A 16,788-nucleotide genomic window follows, 5' to 3' on the forward strand; every position below is an offset into this window, starting at 1 on the left:
CCATTTAATTACTGAGAAGATTATTACCCAATTAGCGAGATGCATTCACCACATCAAGTACAGAAGTCCAATTATAATACGCCAGTGACTCATATGTCCATACACAAGTGTCACTTTTACCCTTATATTGGCACATCGGTCGGAGGTAAAATGGCAAAGAAACAAACTTCCCGCTTGACTGCTATGAAAAGGAGGCAGACATTTCCGATAAACGGAGTAATGCTAGATCTATTAACTCGGCATTAGATACATTCGCATTTTAAACATTATATATCACTAAGGGGTTAAACTCCACTCCACCACTCAGTCTTCAAGAGGTACTTCCAGGACCACCAGACAAGCACACCTCAAATCCTCAGCTCTGCTTCCATCTGCCATCCTGTGGGAGACGAATGCCCACACCTACCATCCTCGCACACAGCGACAACGAAGCTCACAGTTGCCCATACCCTTATTAAGATGCCTCGCATGGATTTCAGCTAAAACTGTTTATTATGTCTGCTCTACATGTACCATGTTCTAAGATTTAATTTCTGATTTTCTCTCTCATTCTAGACATCATGACAGCCGGCCCCAGAAGCTGACCTTCATCCAACTCATTATATTCCACATCCATTCCAAATACAATCACACTCTACACAAAGGATACATTTCCACTCATACAGCCCACATCCACGATGCCATTTTTACACTAGCCTTTTTTGGGTTTTGAGTGACTCCAAATTAACATCAATCTCAATCCCACAATCCACCTCACCATATCTGATCTGACAGAAGGAACTCCATCTTTCTCTATTAAGCAAAACCGATCAATTCCGCAAAGCACATTCTATATACATTTTGACATCCCCTACCCCACTCACACATCTCAAACATTTCAGATGCGTTTTTAGGTACAAGCACAACTTGAACTATCCCATACAGCCAATCATTCTCGTTCACCACAGCCCAGACACATTTGGGAGTCGTCCCAATTTTCAATTGCCGCAGCAGTGACGCCCTAATACAAGCTCATATACACTTACATGTCCAATACCACTAGCATCACACTGCCCCGCATTATTACAGCAGTAAATGCTTCCACACATTGCATCCATACAGACCCTCCGCAGCAGCAGAGATGCTCCGCTGAGCTACACTCACCCACAGTACCACCGAAACTGAGTGACACTCTAGCTAAACCCTTATTCACTTTCATCTCTACATATCACTACTGACAGCGTTTAACATTCCTGTGGGCGCACTCACAACTCTCCAATACCGACTACTACTGCACCTTGCAACAGCAGAGGTGCTCCGCTGAGCTACACTCACCATAGCACCACTACAACTGTGGTGACACTCTACCTGAGCCCCTATTCCTTTCATCTCCACATCACGACTGGAAGTATTAATATTCTGCGGGAGCACTCATAACGCTGTAATACTGACTACCACCGCACCTCTGCATCAGCAGAGACGCTCAGCTGAGCCTTATTCTCCCTCTGCACCAATGCCACAGCAGTGACACTCTGCCTTAGCTCACATACACACTTCCATTTAGCCATTTACTATCGACATGCTGCACCCTGATTCATTCTCCAGCCATTATGGCTCGGCACTGGTCCTTGGATGTTTTAATACCTACATCCGATTCAGCCAATTCTATTTTAAAGAAGCCAGACGACACCCGCCATCTTGAATACAAGGACAGAAATTTAACTCTTGCTTTCTAGCATTGAGTTCCTCCGCATCTCCTGTTCTAAATTCTCTAGCGTTGAGTTTCTCCGCACCACCTTCCCTTCCTTCCAGCGTTGAATGCTTCCGCTCTTTCCTCCACCCCCTCCCTCTTAAACCACCCCCCCCAACATCTTTACTCCCTACCCCCTTTCCAGCGTCGAGTTTCTCCGCTACCTTTTTCTTTTTCAGCGTCGAGTTGCTCCGCTACTATCTTTCCCTTCTAGCGTTGAGTTCTTCCGCTACTCCCATCTCTTCAGCCTAAGTAACACCATCCAAGGCCTGACTCCCCCGGAGCCAATCAATTACCCCACCCACTTCAATTGACATCATTCTGGTTTTCTAGCGTTGAGTTCCTCCGCACCTCCTGTTATATTTTCTATAGCGTTGAGTTTCTCCGCACCTCCTTCTCTTCCTTCAAGCGTCGAATGCTTCCGCTCTTTCCTCCATCCCCTCCCTCTTCCACCCCCCCCCCCAACATCTTTTACTCCCCAACCCAATTTCCAGCGTCGAGTCTCTCCGCTTCTTTTCTTTTTCAGCGTCGAGTTGCTCCGCCACTATCCCTTCCTTCTAGCAGTAAGTTCTTCCGCTACTCTCACCTTTCCAGCCTAAGCACCACCCCCCAACTTACGACTCCCCCGGAGTCTTGTCCCTGCCCACCTCCCACAGGAGTCTTCACCACCCCCTCCCTATTTAGACTCCTGTAGGAGTCTAACCCTTCAGCTCTAACTCCCACGGAGTTAACCCCAGAGCTACGACTCCCACGGAGCCACCCCCCACACCCCCCCCCCCCCCCGCTCTCTCGCCAGGACAATCCACACCTTTCCTACCTTTCTAGTGTTGAGTTCCTCCGCATCTCCTGTTCTATATTCCCTAGCGTTGAGTTCCTCCGCATCTTCTTCCCTTCCTTCTAGCGTTGAATGCTTCCGCTCTTTCCTCAAACCCCTCCCCCCTTACTACAACTCCTCTCCTCTACCCACCTCTAACTCCCAAACCCCCCTTCCAGCGTCGAGTTCCTCCGCTACTTTCTTTCTTCAGCGTCGAGTTTCTCCGCTACTTTTACTCTTTTCAACATTGAGTTTCTCTGCTACTCTTTCTATATTCACAATAGCATCACTCATCAACCCTGACTCCCAAGGAGTCTCCCCATGCTCGGACACCCCCGGAGTCCCGCTCAGCCCACCACCACTCCCAACCCTCCCCAGACTCCTGTAGTAGTTCAATCCTACAGCTCTAACTCCCACGGAGTCATCCCCAGAGCTCTAAGTCTCAGACGATACTTTTATGAACTAGTTTCGAGAGGATCACGTGCTTATGATCAACACGGCTGGCTCCTCATTAGCTCCGTAATGTGACCCATCAGATAATTACGGAAGCATTATAAATGACCAGAGTTTTTCACTCCAGTTATCTTCGTCTTGAAGCTTCCCCCTCCTTCCACCCCTACTTCCTCCCTCTTTTTTCCGATAGGGCGACACGGTGGCCCAGTGGCTAGCACTGTTGCCTCACAGCAAGAACACCGCTGGTCCAACCTCCTATCAGGCTGGTTGGTGTTTCTGTGCGGAGTTTACATGTTCTCCCCGTGTTCGCGTGGGTTTCCCCCGGGTCCCCCAGTTTCCTCCCACCGTCCAAAAACATATACCATAGCAATAGATTAAACCAAATTATCACCCAAAACAACCCTAGTTTACACTTCTCACGCGGCGACAAGCAGGGGAGTCTCGAGACCTACCTGAGCTCGAACTCCCCTCTCGCCCTTCTAACGGGAGGGAGCCCCGGGCTCGAGGATATTACGAGCTCAGGGCTCTCTCCTGGGACAGCATGCCAAATACGCTTTATTGATTATCAACTAAGTGTGAACTCTTGAAACAGAACACAAACTTCTTAGACAGAAAAGTGCTCCTGGGAAAACGACAAAATTATCAAAAAAAAGAAAAACTCAAACTTTTTCTGAAAAAACAAAAAAAACAAAAAATGAGTGAGCCTTTCTCACTCTCTGCCTAGTACTTCCTTTGCTCCAAGTGCACTATTGCCCTCGAGCATTCCAGGGTGGTATGGCCGTAAGCGAGAGCAGCTGTCAAGAGTTGGCTATTTAAAAATAGGCACCTTCACGTCGAGGAGGCAAGAGGAGGGTTGAAAACTGGGCTTAGACAGCTTTTTCGTCATTAATATTCCTTAATTCTTAATAGCCTTCAAATGGTCATCACCAGTAACATGAACACTGCACCACACAGAACATTATTAGCATGTTTTGCAGCAAACAAAGCACGCCATTCATTCTTAGACCCAGCTTTTACTCCACAAAATGTCAGCTTGCACTTTCATGAGCTGCATCCATTCAACCCTTGCAATGACATTCAAACCGGGGGAGCTCATTACAGTGAATACTGGGTGACAAAAGATGAGAACTCCACCACTGCAGAGTGAAATTATCGACCTCTGTTTTTTTTTTTTTTTTTTGGTGAGGTTGTACCTTCGAACGCTTTACCCAACCTCAGCATCAGAAAGAGATCAGATCCATACTCGACATTTTTTTTCGCCCACACAAAGAACTCCTTGGTTGAAAGCTTTCATTTTCTACACTTCTGTGAGAGGATGTCTACAAGCATTGGTATTATAGTGGTGAGCATAGCTGGCTTCTACGTATATTCCCAGCAAATGTATTCCTTTTGGCTGCCGTAACATTACATGGCCAGGCGCCACTCTTGTGAAGATGTCCCATGACATGTGGGTAGATCAGTGCATTTTGAGACGGTTGGGATCAATATGCTGGACATGTTTTTCAGTGCCGAACCAAGACAAAGAGGGCATTGGTTGAAAGCATTCTTTTTGAGCTCTTCTGGCAAGAGCTGTCTGCAAACGTTTGTGGTATAGCGGTGAGCATAGTTGCCTTCCAAGTAATTGACCTGAGTTCGATTCCCGGCCAATGCATTTTCTTTTGGCTGCTGTATATATCACTTAGTCCGTTGCAACTCTTGTGAAAGGCAACAGCCAAAAAGTAAAAGACAAACAAGGGCCTCCCCATCAGGGAACCGAACCTTGGTCTTCCGCAAAACAGGCAGAGAATCTATCCACTATACTAACGAGGAGCTGTACGGTTATAGCATTCGTTCTGACCCCACACAGATCAGCAATGTAATCCAGTCCTAACAGCATTGTCTGCAGTGCTGGCACTAAAGACCTTGGCTGACAGCAAGAGGGGGGTAGAAAACTGGGCTTGGACAGTTTTTCTTCATTAATAATCCTTGCTTCTTCATCAGTCTTACTGTCCACTATACTAACGAGGATCTGCAGAGCAAAAAACCTTTCCTCCCCCCACACAGATCAGCAATGTAATCCAGTCCTAACAGCATTGTCTGCAGTGCTGGCACTAAAGACCTTGGCTGACAGCAAGAGGAGGGTAGAAAACTGGGCTTGGACAGTTTTTCTTCATTAATAATCCTTGCTTCTTCAATAGTCTTCGACTGGTCATCAGCAGTAACTTGAACAGTGCATCACACAGGAGAACGTTATTAGCATGTTTTGCAGCAAACAAAGCACGCCATTCATTCTTACACATTGCCCAGCTTTTACTCCACAAAATGTCAGCTTGCCCTTTCATGAGCTGCATCCAGTCAACCCTTGCAATGACATTCAAACCGGAGGAGCTCATTACAGTGAATACTGAGTGACAGAAGATGAGAACTCCACCACTGCAGAGTGAAATTATCGACCTCCCTTTTTTTGGGTGAGGTTGTACCTTCGAACGCTTTATCCAACCTCAACGTCAGAAAGAGATGGGATCCACACTATACATTTTTTTTTTCACCCCCACACAGAACTCTTCGTTCGAAAGCTTTCATTTTCTACACTTCTGTAAGAGGATGTCTACAAGCATTGGTAATATAGTGGTGAGCATAGCTGGCTTCTACGTATATTCCCAGCAAATGTATTCCTTTTGGCTGCCGTAACATTACATGGCCAGGCGCCACTCTTGTGAAGATGTCCCATGACATGTGGGTAGATCAGTGCATTTTGAGATGGTTGGGATCCATATGCTGGACATGTTTTTCAGTGCCGAACCAAGACAAAGAGAGCCTTGGTTGAAAGCATTCTTTTTGAGCTCATCTGGCAAGATATGTCTGCAAGCGTTGGTGGTATAGTGGTGAGCATAGCTGCCTTCCAAGCAGTTGACCCGGTTTGATTCCCGGCCAACGCATTTCCTTTTGGCTGCTGTTTATATCACTTAGTCCGTTGCCAACCTTGTGAAAGGCAACAGCCAAAAAGTAAAAGACAAAGGAGGGCCTCCCCGTCGGGGAATCGAACCACGGTCTTCCGCGTGACAGGCGGAGATACTGTCCACTATACTAACGAGGATCTGCAGAGTAAATAATCCCGTTCTCCCCCCACACAGATCAGCAATGTAATCCAGTCCTAACAGCATTGTCTGCAGTGCTGGCACTAAAGACCTTGGCTGACAGCAAGAGGAGGGTAGAAAACTGGGCTTGGACAGTTTTTCTTCATTAATAATCCTTGCTTCTTCATCAGTCTTCGACTGGTCATCAGTAACTTGAACAGTGCATCACACAGGAGAACGTTATTAGCATGTTTTACAGCAAACAAAGCACGCCATTCATTCTTACACATTGCCCAGCTTTTACTCCACAACAGCTTGCCCTTTCATGAGCTGCATCCAGTCAACCCTTGCAATGACATTCAAACCGGGGGGAGCTCATCACAGTGAATACTGGGTGACAGAATATGACAACTCCACCACTGCAGAGTGAAATTATCGACCTCCCTTTTTTTGGGTGAGGTTGTACCTTCGAACGCTTTATCCAACCTCAACGTCAGAAAGAGATGGGATCCATACTCGACATTTTTTTTTCGCCCACACAAAGAACTCCTTGTTCGAAAGCTTTCATTTTCTACACTTCTGTGAGAGGATGTCTGAAAGCGTTGGTAATATAGTGGTGAGCATAGCTGGCTTCTACGTATATTCCACTCTTGTGAAGATGTCCCATGACATGTGGGTAGATCAGTGCATTTTGAGATGGTTGGGATCCATATGCTGGACATGTTTTTCAGTGCCGAACCAAGACAAAGAGAGCCTTGGTTGAAAGCATTCTTTTTGAGCTCATCTGGCAAAAGATGTTTGCAAGCGTTGGTGGTATAGTGGTGAGCATAGCTGCCTTCCAAGCAGTTGACCCGGGTTCGATTCCCGGCCAACGCATTTCCTTTTGGCTGCTGTTTATATCACTTAGTCCGTTGCCAACCTTGTGAAAGGCAACAGCCAAAAAGTAAAAGACAAAAAGTAAAAGACAAAGGAGGGTCTCCCCGTCGGGGAATCGAACCCCGGTCTTCCGCGTGACAGGCGGAGATACTGTCCACTATACTAACGAGGATCTGCGGAGTAAAAAAAACCCGTTCTCCCCACACAGATCAGCAATGTAATCCAGTCCTAACAGCATTGTCTGCAGTGCTGGCACTAAAGACCTTGGCTGACATCAAGAGGAGGGTAGAAAACTGGGCTTGGACAGTTTTTCTTCATTAATAATCCTTGCTTCTTCAGTAGTCTTCGACTGGTCATCAGCAGTAACTTGAACAGTGCATCACACAGGAGAACGTTATTAGCATGTTTTGCAGCAAACAAAGCACGCCATTCATTCTTACACATTGCCCAGCTTTTACTCCACAAAATGTCAGCTTGCCCTTTCATGAGCTGCATCCAGTCAACCCTTGCAATGACATTCAAACCGGGGGAGCTCATTACAGTGAATACTGGGTGACAGAAGATGACAACTCCACCACTTCAGAGTGAAATTATTGACCTCCCTTTTTTTGGGTGAGGTTGTACCTTCGAACGCTTTATCCAACATCAACGTCAGAAAGAGATGGGATCCATACTCGACATTTTTTTTCGCCCACACAAAGAACTCCTCGTTCGAAAGCTTTCATTTTCTACACTTCTGTGAGAGGATGTCTACAAGCGTTGGTATTATAGTGGTGAGCATAGCTGGCTTCTATGTATATTCCCAGCAAATGTATTCCTTTTGGCTGCCGTAACATTACATGGCCAGGCGCCACTCTTATGAAGATGTCCCATGACATGTGGGTAGATCAGTGCATTTTGAGATGGTTGGGATCCATATGCTGGACATGTTTTTCAGTGCCGAACCAAGACAAAGAGAGCCTTGGTTGAAAGCATTCTTTTTGAGCTCATCTGGCAAGAGATGTCTGCAAGTGTTGGTGGTATAGTGGTGAGCATAGCTGCCTTCCAAGCAGTTGACCCGGGTTTGATTCCCGGCCAACGCATTTCCTTTTGGCTGCTGTTTATATCACTTAGTCCGTTGCCAAACTTGTAAAAGGCAACAGCCAAAAAGTAAAAGACAAAAGACGGCCTCCCCGTCAGGGAATCGAACCCCGGTCTTCCGCATGACAGGCGGAGATACTGTCCACTATACTAACTAGGATCTGCGGAGTTAAAAAAATCTGTTCTCCCCACACAGATCAGCAATGTAATCCAGTCCGAACAGCATTGTCTGCAGTGCTGGCACTAAAGACCTTGGCTGACAGCAAGAGGAGGGTAGAAAACTGGGCTTGGACAGTTTTTCTTCATTAATAATCCTTGCTTCTTCATCAGTCTTACTGTCCACTATACTAACGAGGATCTGCGGAGCAAAAAACCTTTCCTCCCCCCACACAGATCAGCAATGTAATCCTGTCCTAACAGCATTGTCTGCAGTGCTGGCACTAAAGACCTTGGCTGACAGCAAGAGGAGGGTAGAAAACTGGGCTTGGATAGTTTTTCTTCATTAATAATCCTTGCTTCTTCCTGTCTTACTGTCCACTATACTAACGAGGATCTGCGGAGCAAAAAATCTTTCCTCCCCCCACATAGATCAGCAATGTAATCCAGTCCTAACAGCATTGTCAACAGCTGATCATTTACTGAAAGAAGATCTAAACTTATGATTAAATAGAGATTTATCTGAAAAATGAAAGAAGAGCACTAATCACATGAGGCATTGATAATCACTGGCAAAAACATCTGAAACTCTTATAAATATTGAATATTTATTTAAAGTTAAATCAATGACCAGTAAAAACAGGACAGAAGTCAGATTAATAATATTATAACTTAAGGACACATAAGACTCAATAATACATTCATTATGAGTAAAGTGAATACAGATAAATGTTATATGTTACATATAAAAAGAAATATACAGCACAATCTAATAAACTGAAACTGAAAAAAAAGAACATGGAAAGAATAAACTCAATGAAAGTAACCTCAAAATATGCAGGAACTGAAATACCTTAGGTATTTTAGGAGTTGATCAGCAGAAGAAACTCAAACAGGTTTGGAACAAGTAGAGGATGAGTAAATAACAGAATTGTAATTTTTATGTGAACTACCCCTTTAATGCTTCTGTAAGTGAAGGTAAATTAAATATTACTGAAGATATTGCTAAAGAATGGCAGGAAACGTGGAACACAGATAATAAGAGACAACATGTGAAAAAAAGAAACCCTATATGGGCCTGTGAAGTTGTAGAAATAGACAAGAAGAGGTCATAATTATAAGGATGAGATTTGGACTCAGATATTAATAGGAAGTAATGTGTTGTAGACATGCAAGTCATGAACTGGATTAAAAAAGTTTCTCAAAATTGTCTTAAAATGTTTAGATTAAAGGTTTGAGAGAGAGAGAGAGAGAGAGAGAGAGAGAGAGAGAGAGCAGATAAAGTGTAAAGTGAAAAACATGGGAGAAATGTATCAATAAGTCATGACTGCAACAGTAAGTGGCAAAAAAGCTAAACAAAAAAGACTTTTATTTTGGCGTGGCGTGTGACGTCATCAGGCGGCGCCGCTTCAGCGCTGAGATTCAACCAAGCGGCAACCTCCCGCTCTCCCTCGGGAGGCCAATACGGAAGTAACAGAAACTGCAATTCATCAAAATTCCGCTAGTCCTGGCTCCATAATAGAGCAAGTTGTAATTGAGCCCACTGTTAGAATGGTCAACTTTACAGCAGAAAAAAGGTGTTTACAGCCTGGTACAAAGAACGATTTTGGTTCATATAGCTATTATTACCCTCCATGACAACTGTGAGGGGGGTGAATTTTTTTATAACTCATCCATTTCCTTTATATTAGGTTATATTAAGTTTGCATAATTAAGGGCGTGGCCACTTGAGTGACAGCTAGGTCTCGCTGGTCGCCGTCACTTCACCTCAGCTGAATCCGGCAGATTAGCCACTGATCTCGGCATATTCATCGTATTTTTGTTTTGTTTTATGTGGCTTTACACAGTCAGCTGCCTTTTGGACATATTTCTTACAATTATCAGATGATATGGGATGCTGTGTGCACTTAATTGTGCTCACAAACCGTTTACGTGGCCTCCGTTTCCCATGTGAGTAAAGTTATATACTTGTATACCATCTCTATAAATGTATTTGTTTTATTTAAGATCATTTATCATTAATATTTTTCTTTAGACCCGTAAAGCACTCCAGAATGTGACAGATTGATTAGCTGTAGGCTCTAGAACAGTCATCTGAAGCGTTATCATACTGTGTTGTGCTGGATTTTATCAATAGTCTTGCATTTACTAACACACACACATATCTGAAGTGTTTGGAAGTAATTCGCGTTTTCCTCCTGTAGAAAAACGTCATAAGAGCAATGTTTAGTGGCTCAATGTATTACTACAGTGTTTTTGAAAGTCTAAACACTTTATTGACATAGTGTACAGCCAAGCACATGTGGTCAGAACACAAACGAGTCGCAGGTAATAAAGTATCAAGCGTTTCTCCCAAAGTAAAGTCTGTCTGCCAGGTCTAAGCATAGGGTCTAAGCAAAGTGCCAGCAGGTGTCTGTAGCTCCGCCCACTCTCCGCCTCTTTGCCCTTGTTTGGTATCCCGCCGTGGGTGCGATGACGCGCGAACAAAATGGCGACGGTTGGCCGCGCCTACTTGTGGCTTCTTTTGCGCTCTTCAGAAACCTATGGGTGACGTCACGGATACTCCGTCCATATATTTTACAGTCTATGGATTCAACTGGAGAAAGGTTTGTGATTTAAAACATTTACAGATATAAACCGATTTAAAGTTAAAGTGCTAAAGTTTTAGGTTTTAGATACGATGCTAAATTATGTTCCTGCTGTTGGAGATAATATTTAAACCCTTTATACATCGTAGTACTATTTTATTCTCAGTAACCGTGGGCTATTGTTTGAATAAAGTAACAGAAATCTGTGTAATATGTGTTTTAAAGAAACGTTTTACCTGATTTCTTTTTTTTTAGTTACTCCCCTATAAAGAAACTGTTGCAGCAAGTGTTGAAGAGAAGTTATTTTGTTTCTGTTCATTGTTTTATTTATTTTAAACAGGATAAAGTGTCCAAACACAGAGAAAAACTCCTGCTGAAGCGACTGATCTCCACACTGTTATAAAGATGGCGTTTATTAAAGAGGAGAGTGAAGATGTGAAGATTGAAGAAACATTCAGAGTCAAACAGGAAGATCTGCAGGAACAAACAGGTTGATTTTCATTCTCAAAGACCAACTCAGTCATTTGATCCTCATTCAGATATATGTTAATAATAAGAATAGTAAATTAAATCCATCTTGCAGCCCTGAGTGTGCTGCCTAGTTCTCCTAAATGCACATAAGCACTCATTGAAGACAGGAATGAGTTTATTTCTTCTTACTTGTTCTCGTGTCTTTTGTCATTCGTTTATGTATGATTAGTCTCCCATTTTCACTACCTTCTTAAGGTTATTGCTTTTCTTGTTCTCCTACTGTTTGTAAAGCATCCTTAAGCACTGGTGCTATGTAAAATAAATAAAAACAATACATTTAAAAAAAGTTTACCTGAGCTGAGGATATTTGACCTACAGTATTCTCATAGAAGATATCTGCTATTACAGTGACAGTGTTGGCTTAGTACTTTCCATTTGCATATGTCACGTTGATCACAATTTTTTTTTTTCATCAACTTCTTTATGAGTTTAAAGTTGTTTTAGTAATTGTTACTAGTTCTCACAGATAGTATCTGAGTTAGAATTACATCATTATTATAATAACTAATTACCAGGGCTCTTGTGTTTAAACAGGGTTTCTGTGGGGTCTTAAAATGTCTTAAATTCCAAAATCAAAATTTTAGGCCTTAAAAAGTCTTAAATTTTCTGAAATATTGTGTTGTAGGTCTTAAATCTTTTTTTAAACAAGTCTTCATTTTCCTTTGTTCATGTTCTGCTACTCAATCTGGCCAAAACCCGTACAATCACCAACAATCCATCTCAATAAATCTTTAAACTTTTCATTCAAAAAGGTCATTTTAACTCTATTTATCATAACGGTTTAATTATTTTCCTTACAATAACATTTGTTTAAACGTGCTCCATTTGTTCATTTTTTTTATTTTATAGAAAGTTTATTTTGGGGAAAAAAGTGCATGGATACAAGTAAAGCCTGCTTTTTTATACAACATTTATAATCTATTGCTAAGAAATATCTAAAATATAATTTTTTTTATATTTATTTATTATTGTATTATTGGTGATGTGGTGGCGCAGTAGGTAGTGCTGTCGGCTCACAGCAAGAAGGTCGCTGGTTCGAGCCTCGGCTGAGTCATGGCATTTCTGTGTGGAAGAACTTTGTATGTTCTTCCCGTGTTCGCGTGGGTTTCCTCTGGGTGCTCCGGTTTCCCCCACAAGTCCAAAGACATATGGTACAGGTGATTTGGCTAACCTAAATTGTCCGTGGTGTATGTATGTGAATGAGTGTGTATGGGTGTTCCCCAGTGATGGGTTGCAGCTAGAAGAGCATCCACTGCGTAAAAAACTAATGCTGGATAAGTTGTCAGTTTATTCCGTTGTGGCGACCCCAAATTAATAAAGGGACTAAGCCGAAAAGATAATGAATGAATGTATTGAATAATTAAATGTATTAAATTATAATATTTTTTGATGGGAGAAATACATAATCTGGGCCATTTGAAAAATCCCTTAGCCTTTAGCCCTTTATGAGTCTAAAATTTCATTCATAATGGTCATAAAAGTCTTACATTTAACTTGGTGAAACCTGCAGAAACCCTAGTTTAAAGTATGTCAAAAAACATGGATGCCCCTAATTTTAAATTTGCTGAATGAAATGGACAGTAAAGTAATTAATTATTATAAAACATTGTACAGTATTCTAAACTATATTGGTGTTGTGGGACGACGTGAGACAAAACGAACAAATTATAGTGGAACAGTAACATTTAGCATTGCCAGTGGCGGATTTAGGCATGGGCTATATGGGCCCAGGGTGGCATTTTGCTGGTGGCAAATGGGGGCAAACTTACTAAATTAAGTTTGGGGAGAAAAGCGCAATCTTTATGATAAGTGGGGGCAGAGCAGGCCAGAATCACTGTGGCAGGCCAGATGACTGTCAGGCCACCGGGAAATGTCCCGGTGCTCCCTATAGCTGAGTTTTACAGTTTTCTGTCATTTATTATTCCTGATCATTTCTCCAATAGGCAATATAATTGGAAGTTCTCAAACAATAGCATATGAGACCAGGTCACTGCTATGACATCATTGACAATTGATGTACGTAACTGTTTCTCATTGTGCTCTGTTTATTCTGAGAGCTGATGCTGAGTATTCTTAGAGCTTTTGACTCTTGATATTGTTAACCCTGGGCCATTCTAACCCTCGATAAAAAGAATCCTGTGTTATCTGTAATCTCGTTCCACACTGCTCATGCTATACCTGGTGTTCATTAACAGAGGTTTCACATTGGCAAACCCCAGGTTAACATTATTATTTGTATATTTATGTTGTCAATGTCCCTGATTGGACAAACAGCAAGTCACCATTTAACAATATCTGGAAATCAGGAGAAATATCAGCCTTTTGGAAAGAAGCTATTATTATACCGATACCTAAACCAGGAAAAGATCACTCAAATAATTATCGTCTAACAGCACTTACCAGTTGCCTTTGCAAAACAATGGACCAAATGATTAATGATTGGTTGGTGTGGATTTTACAAAAAGAACAGAAGATTAATAAATATCAGTGTGGGTTTAGAAGAGGGAAAAGTACTCTTGGCCATCTTAGACGATTAGAATCTTTTGTGCGAGATGGTTTTATTAAAAGAGAACACATATTAGCAGGTTTTTTTATCTGGAAAAGATCTATGATACTACCTGGAGTTATGGTATTTTAAAAGATTTACAGGAGATGGGTTTTAGAGGAAATTTGCCTAATTTTATTTCAAATTTTTTTATCCAATAGAGTTTTTCGTGTGCGTATTAAAAATATATTATCTGAATTGCATATACAAGAATCAGGAGTGCCCCAAGGAAGTATACTATCAGTAACACTATTTAGTATTAACATTAATAATGTTGTAAATGTTATTGGGAATAATATATTTTGTAGTTTATATGTCGATGATATATGTATTTGTTATAAAGGGAAAAATATGAATACAATCGAGAGACAAATTCAGATATGTATAAATAAAATGTATGACTGGTCTGTTTTAAATGGTTTTCAATTTTCTAAATCAAAACCTGTATGCATGCATTTTTGTCTTTGAAGATCTATGCATTTAGATCCAGAGCTTTTTTAGATAGAGAAACTATACAAGTTGTGAAAGAGGTAAAGTTCTTATGTCTCATCTCATTCTTAGGAATAAGTTTTGACAATAAGTTGTCTTTTATTCCTCATATTAAAGTATTACGAAATAGATGTTTTAAAGCAAAGAATGTTATAAAGGTTTTAGCAAAGATCAAATGGGCTGCAGATTGGGCGATACTCTTAAGGCTTTATAGGACACTTACTAGATCAAAAATGGACTATGGGAGCATAGTTTACGGATCTGCAAGGATATCATACATAAAGATGCTTGATACAGTACATCATACAGGACTGAGACTTGCTCCTGGAGCATACAGGACTTCTCCAATTCAAAGTTTATATACAACAGCAGGAGAATTGTCACTTTACAACAGAAGATTGAAACAGGCTCTCAAATATGCAGTCAAGCTGAAAGCTAATAAAGACAATCCAGCATATTCTACAATTTTCCACCCTCAATATCAGCACCTATATGAAGCCAGACCCAGATACATCAGACATTTTGGAATTCGAATGAAAACTCACTTGGAGAAGTTGGATATTAATTTGGATATAATAATAACAATGCATGCATGCCCTAAACCACCATGGCATATTAAAAAGCCATCTATTATAATGCACCTGTCTCAGTTTAAAAAAGGGAAATCCACCCAAATGTTTATCAGGAAGAATTTATGAATATCGGATGCAATCCACCAACATATGTACCAGTGTATACAGATGGTTCAAAATCAGATGGATGAGTATCTGCTGCAGCAGGGATTGGTTCAGAGTGTTTCAGAAAGAGTATTCCCAGACAAAGCTCGATATTCACAGCTGATCTTGTGCACTGTTTTTAGCTCTGGAACAAATAGAAAAAGAACAACAATGGCAGTTCTTTTGCACAGATTCTATGTTCTGCTTACAAGCACTTGAATCTCTGAAAACTGATCATCCTATGATTTTTAGCATTATAGAAAAAGTGGAGACTAAAAAAAGACTAAAGACTTTGATATTATTTTCTGCTTGATACCTGGTCATATGGGATTTATTGGAAATGAATGTGCAGATAAAGCAGCTGAAATGGCAAATGGAATGGGATGAATGTAGGAATAACAAATTGTATGAAGTGAATTCATTTGTAAATGAAATAATTACCGTTTTGAAAATAGACATGACCAGATTGTACATACAAGATGTAGAATCGGACACTCAAGAGTTACACACGCATATTTATTGAAAGGGGAAGAAAAACCTAGTTGTGACTTGTGTAAGAATATTTTGATGATAAAACATATTTTAATAGAATGTGTATTTTTAAATGAAGTTAGACGTTTAACGTTTTTATTCGGGAAATATTTGAAGTCAAATGTTTGAAAAGGTGCCTTCTGGAGCACTTTTAGAATATTTATCTTTAATCAAACTTGATTTTAGTGTTGCTGCTACTTGTTTTTTTTTACAGTGTATGTTTGTTAAGAAACTGATTTGATTTTATGATTATATATTGTATTTTTATTATATGTTTTTTGCCATGAATATAGCCAGTGATGCTGATACGGCATTAAAACATAAATAAATGAATAAATAAACAATATCCATAAGTATGAACGTTACTAATTATACGGATGGAGTGACAGGAGAGATCAGCGTTTCAGGTCAATGATGAAGTCAAGAGAAGCTGCATAGTTTGAGTGAAAGTTTATTTATACTCAGAATGACATGATGATCCAGCTCATCTAAAATAACATCACAATGTTTCAGAGGAAGCTGATCATTTTTTCTTTTGTTTTTTTACTTTTACTCGTCAAGATGACTACAGATTTGAACTTTTGAAAGTATGGATAAAAACGTAATATTATTTAATATAAAATACAATTACAACTTGTTACTACTTTCATCTGGGTTAAATTCTAGTCCATCATTTTTTAACTGTACCGTTAGAATTTAATAACATCACCAAATACAGCATCGAAGCAATCTTCATTCAGTCACTCCACCTCTTCATGGAGATTGTCAGCCTGATCTGGTGGATTAATCAACTACCGTGGGTTCTAGAACTGAACAATAATGATGTTCCAGATGCTGGACATCCACTGGCACTAGATCCTCAACAATTTAAGTGTAAATCTCCCTTCTTTGCCATGCTATGATGTGTTTATGTTTCGCCGCTATTAGATTTCGCTGTAGAACGTGCTATGCGGAAGTAAAGAGCCTGACTGATATTCTACCGGAAACACGTCAGCAGAGTTCATGCATAGAGTCCATTTACTATAACTTCTATGTTAAGCGGCTTTGACACACTTTACATTGTAAAAGCACTAGATAAATAAAGATGAATTGAATCTGCTTAAATGTGTACACGTTAATGGACCAAACAAAATATGATCTGATTTATTTTAAAATATGTGTGCATCAAAATTACAGTGTGTAGCCAATGTTTCCAGTGTCTTCACTTTTTTAGATTTTGATGAG

At 40.8% G+C, this 16,788-nt stretch overlaps 3 non-coding genes across 3 annotated transcripts; 2 read left to right on the plus strand and 1 right to left on the minus strand.

The window, feature by feature from the left end:
- Positions 1 to 6,856: 6,856 nt before the first annotated feature.
- trnag-ucc (transfer RNA glycine (anticodon UCC)) lies at positions 6,857 to 6,928 on the plus strand. Its single transcript has one exon. It is a non-coding gene; the product is annotated as a tRNA-Gly (tRNA).
- Positions 6,929 to 7,028: 100 nt separating this feature from the next.
- trnad-guc (transfer RNA aspartic acid (anticodon GUC)) lies at positions 7,029 to 7,100 on the minus strand. The gene has a single exon. It is a non-coding gene; the product is annotated as a tRNA-Asp (tRNA).
- Positions 7,101 to 7,938: 838 nt separating this feature from the next.
- On the plus strand, positions 7,939 to 8,010 carry trnag-ucc (transfer RNA glycine (anticodon UCC)). Its single transcript has one exon. It is a non-coding gene; the product is annotated as a tRNA-Gly (tRNA).
- The last annotated feature ends 8,778 nt before the right edge of the window (positions 8,011 to 16,788 follow it).

This window comes from Danio aesculapii, chromosome 4 (genome assembly GCF_903798145.1).
Source record: "Danio aesculapii chromosome 4, fDanAes4.1, whole genome shotgun sequence".
NCBI lineage: Eukaryota > Metazoa > Chordata > Actinopteri > Cypriniformes > Danionidae > Danio > Danio aesculapii.